Source organism: Aplysia californica, unplaced genomic scaffold (genome assembly GCF_000002075.1).
Source record: "Aplysia californica isolate F4 #8 unplaced genomic scaffold, AplCal3.0 scaffold00238, whole genome shotgun sequence".
Taxonomy (NCBI): domain Eukaryota; kingdom Metazoa; phylum Mollusca; class Gastropoda; order Aplysiida; family Aplysiidae; genus Aplysia; species Aplysia californica.
The window spans coordinates 193156-199279 of NW_004797508.1; positions in this window are offsets into that span (position 1 = coordinate 193156).

Consider the following 6124-nt stretch of genomic DNA (forward strand, 5'->3'; position numbering starts at 1 on the left):
AGAGAGAGAGAGAGAGAGAGAGAGAGAGATATGGAGATATGTCATGTTTGTATACACACACACTCAAGTACAAGGTATGATCGACAACAGAACACAGCAGATTTCATTTCTAGATTTATGCTGACCAGTCCTAGTTCTCTTAAGGTTGGCAGTCCTAGGATGGCTTGTCCTTTGTCCTCCGTCACATAGAATGTGGCGTTTTCTTCCTTCTCCTTGTAGGAGCACTTGATTTTGCAGGTGCCGTATTGTTTAACTTGACTTCCTCCATACGCGGTTATTTTGGTTTTGGATCGGCCTAGTTCTGCTGGTTGTCCACGACTGTCGAATTTCTGGGGGAACATTTCCTTGTATAGTCTGAAGGGCAATGCATTCCCTTGTGATCCAGTGTCGATCTTGACTATGAGTTTATGTTTTGTGTTCCTTGAGTTATGAAATGGAAGTTGGGTGCTTAAGGTTGCGAAGGCTTCGTCCTCTGTTTCCACTGAGTTAATTTTGAGTGTCTCAAATGTATTATATTCTTCATAATCCTCTTCTTCCTCCTCATCCCCTATCTCGATTTTGTGGGTCTTCTATTTAGTTTTCTGCACATCTTTTTTGAAATGGTGCAGCTTTCTGCAGAAATTGCATCTGGTGTCTTGCTGGACATTGCGAAAAAGGGTGAGGGGAGTTGCCGCAATTTGGACAGCATTTTTGAGGTTTTCTGATATTGCTTGATTTAGGAGTGTTTTGTGGGACATGAAATTGTTCGAGTCTCGATCTGTGATTCTGTGGGGAAAATCTGGGCTTGGAACTACTGGAAGGTGCTTCAACCAATTCAATCAAGGAACGACTCCTCCAGGAAGATGACCCTACTCTAGAAGACACCCTCAAAATCCCAACAGAAAATGTGCTACCTGCTTATCAACATTGGACAGGAAGGCGATGTCATGATATTTTAATGTTTACCGTACACGACCTCATTGTTATACTACCCGTGTTCCAGTGACCTAATAACCCTCTCGCTTTTAGTTTCGCTTTAGTCTTTGTTCTGTTCGCACTTCGAGTCAGTGTTCCGGCCGCTACATGAGCCATTAAAACCTCTGTGCCTTATCCGCTGTGTTCTGTTGTCGATCATTCCTTGTACTTGTGTGTGTGTGTGTGTGTGTGTGTGTGTGTGTGTGTATACAAACACGACATGGTGTCAGAAATCCAGACGAACCAACACACCATCGAATTCAAGTCTTCAGGGATCTAAGTGCTAAATTCTAGAGATCCAAGGAAAGATCGTTGCATGCTCGCAATAAAGGGTCGAACACCCCTGTCAGACCCAGATTAAAAGAGTGACACTAAATCACTCCAGAACCTCAAGTGCCTCAAGCTCGATCTACGTCTAGAATCTATAATCCACCTGCACTAATAATAATACCTGAAATATTCAGGACCATGTAACATACAAAAATTCCTCCCATGAACTTTGATGACCCAAACCTGTCGGGCAAAGGAGGGGTGATGAGTTCTGTAGTAGCTGTAGTAGTACAAGTAGGGCCTAGATATATGTGTGTGCGTATGTGTGTGTGTGTGTGTGTGTGTGTGTGTGTGTGTGTGTGTGTGTGTGTGTGTGTGTGTGTGTGCGCGCCGCGTTGAGTGTGTGTGTGTGAGAGATGGAGGGTGAGGAAGAAGATACATGTAATGTAATATCCAAAGGAAAAATAAAAGCCAAAGCCAATACATGATTGTACGTACATATCTCCATGTCTAAAAAAGGGGGGGGGGGTGAGAGGAGAGAGAGAGAGAGAGAGAGAGAGAGAGAGAGAGAGAGAGAGAGAGAGAAAGAGAGAGAGAGAGAGAGAGAGGGGGAGAGAGAGAGAGAGAGAGAGAGAGAGAGAGAGAGAGAGAGAGAGAGAGAGAAAGAGAGGCAGAGAGTCAAGAGAGAGAAGACAGACATACAGACAGCGAGGGATCCATTTTTTAATGTCATCTTTTCAGTGCTATTTACGTCTCTTTCTTCATCATTTCAATTTGTTCATTCTTTTCCTCATCTATTTGATATCTCTCTACATTATACATGTATTGTAAATAACTGCTTTAAAAGAAAAAATACGTATTTTGACATGCATCATATTGGGCTGCAAGATCCCTCCCCCCCAATCCGTACACTTGGACTGCTCCAGCTTGCCACTGTAGATTACGAACTTGGCCAGTCAATACAAGTTTAGGATTTGAATCCTTGTGGGGTCTGAGAAATGTTTCATCAGTCATTCTCGGAATGTTTCCTCTCAGCCCAGTGTCTACCTGTGGGCTAAATATTATGCCTTTGATAGGATCAACTGTTGTATCGATGGTTTAGTGTTTAAGCTGTTGGGATCACAACCAGAAGATAGTGGGATTTCAGGGGAATTTGTACTCAGCTGCAGGTCTTGTCAGTTTGTTAAAGTTAGCTTTTTTTATGCTTCATCAGCTACAGGGTGATAACCCCCCCAAAAAAACACACAAAAAACAACAACTATACAAACTAATTCTAAAAAAAATATCTCGCACAAAATTTGTACTGGAATGTTGCATTTTGGAACAGATACAATCCGTTCAAAAAAAATTTGTTTGACATAAAATTCACAAAGAAGAAACATTTTTTCGAAAACGGAAATCGCCTTTATAAAAACCACATGCAAATGCACCAATTTAATTAAAAAGATCTTGTAAGGAAAGTCATTAAATGATTGGTTTGGTTTTTCCTTTCCTTTTATTAAAAAAATCTAATCTTTCCATACCTCTTTTCTCCTACGGTACAGAGTTTACATTTTTCTTCTTCTGGAATTCAGAGAACCAGTGGTCTATACTATATGTTCTCATTTGGGCTCGACACATTTTAACGCTTCGTTCGTAACGTTCAGTGGTGGCAAAACACAAGGACCCACTCAACCATGAGTACTCGAAGCCACACACACTGTACACTTACAGTACAGTTTTTTTAAATAAGTGTTTTACAGCGCTCGCAACTGCATAAGGTCATATGAGCGCACGGGACACACGAGACATTTTCAATTGGTAAGAAATTTTGAATATTGCCCGCCAAATCCTACTTTTATCGATTATGGACCACCAAGGGATCTTTAACGTGCGCAACTTGCACACGCGACCTCCGACATTTTTCGCCCTTGCCCGAGAAGGCTAGGCGTACATCTTTTCTACCAGATGTTAGTAGAGGTTTTACGGCGCTCGGAATTGCATAAGGTCAAATGAGCGCCAGGAGATTAGAGGTGTTACAAGAGAATACCAAACATAAAAAAGAAGAAGGGGAGATAAGGACGATAGATGTTTGATAGGAAAGAAGAAGCAAACCACACCAGAGCATCCGCCGACCACCCACTTCCTACCAGAAGTTCAGGGGGTGTAGCTGAAAGACAGCAGTAAGACTAAGAGTAAGAGGAGCCAAGGAGTAGCAGTAGAAAGGCGGAAGAAAGAGTCAGGAGACCGGAGGAGGGGGTAAAAGAGGTGAGGAGGTGGGGGTAGAAAGTGGGGACGGAAGCAGACGACAGAACACTGCTAGAGTGCAGGAAAAGAGGTGAAAGGAAACAATTTTAGGGAAGAAAATGTTTGAATGTTTCCGTCACTACCTGAATTCGAACCCGGGACCTTTGAATGAGAGGCGAACTCCTTAACCTCTAGGCCACGAGAGCCGCCCTTTTGATATAATCTAAATGTTGTGTGAAATGCAAAACTTCAATGTGGAGGAAAGTATTAACAAAAAATAGTTGTACACCCTGCTATTTGCACTGTTTCCTGGGAAGCCGAGAAAGTTTCTGAGTGTATAAGGGTCTGCTGTGGCCATAATATAGATCATAAAGCTCATAGAGCTTGAACTTGATGTTGAACAGGGATTATGCGCTGCACAAATGCAACTTATTGTTTATTATAATTACAATGTAGCCTACATGTCTAGATTGACTCATAAATGTTTTCATAAACTTCACAATCAGATGATTTAGGAGGCTTACACAAGCTGGACAGAATGAGATACAGTATCCCAGCAGACAGACTTGGATACTTTACTTTATAAAGATCCTTCCTCATGAGAGAATGAAACAAATAATAAAAAAGTTTTCTGCATGCAATGACAAGGAACTTGGCCATTTAATTCGTCTTCAGCAACATTAAGCAATTAGCCCATGCCTGCACGAGTGTGCCTAAACGCAATGTCTCTCACCTTTATTTTGTTTGTTCTGGAAAGATAAAATATATGACAGACACCTAGCAGGCACATGACAGGAGCCAGTGCTTAGACAGCCGACCTTAAGAACAGGTTCGACTGTATTTTCAATAATGAACGAGTAGAAAAAACTACAGAGAAGTGTACAGTAATCAATGCATACATGAACTTTGAAGAAAGAAAAGCTACACCTTAATGACATGTTATATCAAATTTTTATTGGGTCCATCGACATTCAATACAACACAAAGCAAAACATTCATCCTGACTCTGCATGTAAAATTTGTTTAAAAAGAACAGAACAGTTGCTACCGTAATTTTTGAAAGTCAAAGTGGAGCAGATACAACACAAATCCTGATAATCCTCAACACAGTACAGGGGGTGTCGCATTCAACGAGGCAATCCTTAATCCCCAATTTTTTCCTCTATACCTCTTTGCAAATGCATGTTAGCTCCAACGAGGTAGCAAACAGACCGAAGTCGCTTTCAACGAGGTCGCGATATCCAAATAAAAGCAATTAGTGGCCCCAAAAGTGAAGAATTTTTCTCCTTTCTCTCCATCTTACGCGAAGCACAAGGCCCATCCTCCATTCCTAACACATTGTATTGCTATCTAGTGTGCCTCCTAATGCTAATATGGGCCCCAAAGCCAAGAGGATGGGCGAGGGTTGGCCTATGGTAAGGATGGGAGGGGGTGGGTGGGAACAAAGGACCTTACTGTTCAACCTCCTTGATGGGAACGTGGCGCGGGCTGTGTGGAATGAACTCTGGATGGGTAGGTCTAGATCGAGACCTTCATTTAAAAATATTTTCTTTTCTTTCCCTGATCAGAAAATCCAAGCTCCCGCCTTTACCTTAGAAAATATTAAAGAATATAGAAATAGCGGTCAGAACACAGCTCAAACACGCGCACACTGATGCTGTTTGAGATTTTCGTCATCAGGGGGAACAGTATTGGGTAATATAATAACTCGTCTCCCCTTTTTCTTTTCTTTAGCCTTAGTCGCGTTCACCGAGAGGTCGGATCCAACGAGGACAACAAGCCGGTTCCGGCAACCTCATTGAATGCTACTCCCACTGTAGTCTAGGTCATCTTTCATTTATTTTACGACAAAAAAGAAAGAGTAACAAATCATTCATCGGCGAGATCAGTTTTACTCTTGAGAAAGAGCATGAACAAAATAAACTACACATCCGATGAAAGAAAAACCTTAAAAAGGAATGAGAGATCAGATAACATTTAACTTGTTTATCCTTTTATCTTTCCCATCATTTTTAAAAATCCAGGGGGAAAAAAAAACTATTCCTCCAATTCAAATGCTTCCCCCCTTTTTTCTCCCTTACCCCCCCCCCCCATCAAAACAAAACATAACAAAACAGGACAAAAAAACAAGGACAGAATTCATTCTGAGTTCATAGAGATTCTATCCCAGGGAAAGCCTTGGCCATGAACTTACAGGGGAAAAGGACCAGCCATTCTTGAAGACAATCGGAGACACGAATTGTGATGAGTGGAAAGAGCCTTGTTGATGCTTTGCTCCAAAATGGGCCAAAGGGGTAAATAAGTAAATAAATAGATGTGAGGGCAAACAGGACAACACTCTTTCATCATTCACATGAAAAGAGAAAGTGTCAAGATACGAGAACTATTCAGGATAAACTTTCACACTTACTCATGTCCCGACACAGCAAACTTGCATGTAACAGTAACAGCATCAAAGTAATTCCCAAACATACTCTCAATCAACCTGATAACAATTAGAAATCTAACTTTTCACACTTTGTCTACTGACACAAAAATAATGCTCCGAATAATGTTGTAACAACATGGAAATTTCTTACTTAGTAAGAAAAATTCCAATTCAAAGCAACGTAATACCTGCTGCTCCCCCAAGACACAGATATTTTAAAAAAAAGAAGCAAAACATCCCAACACC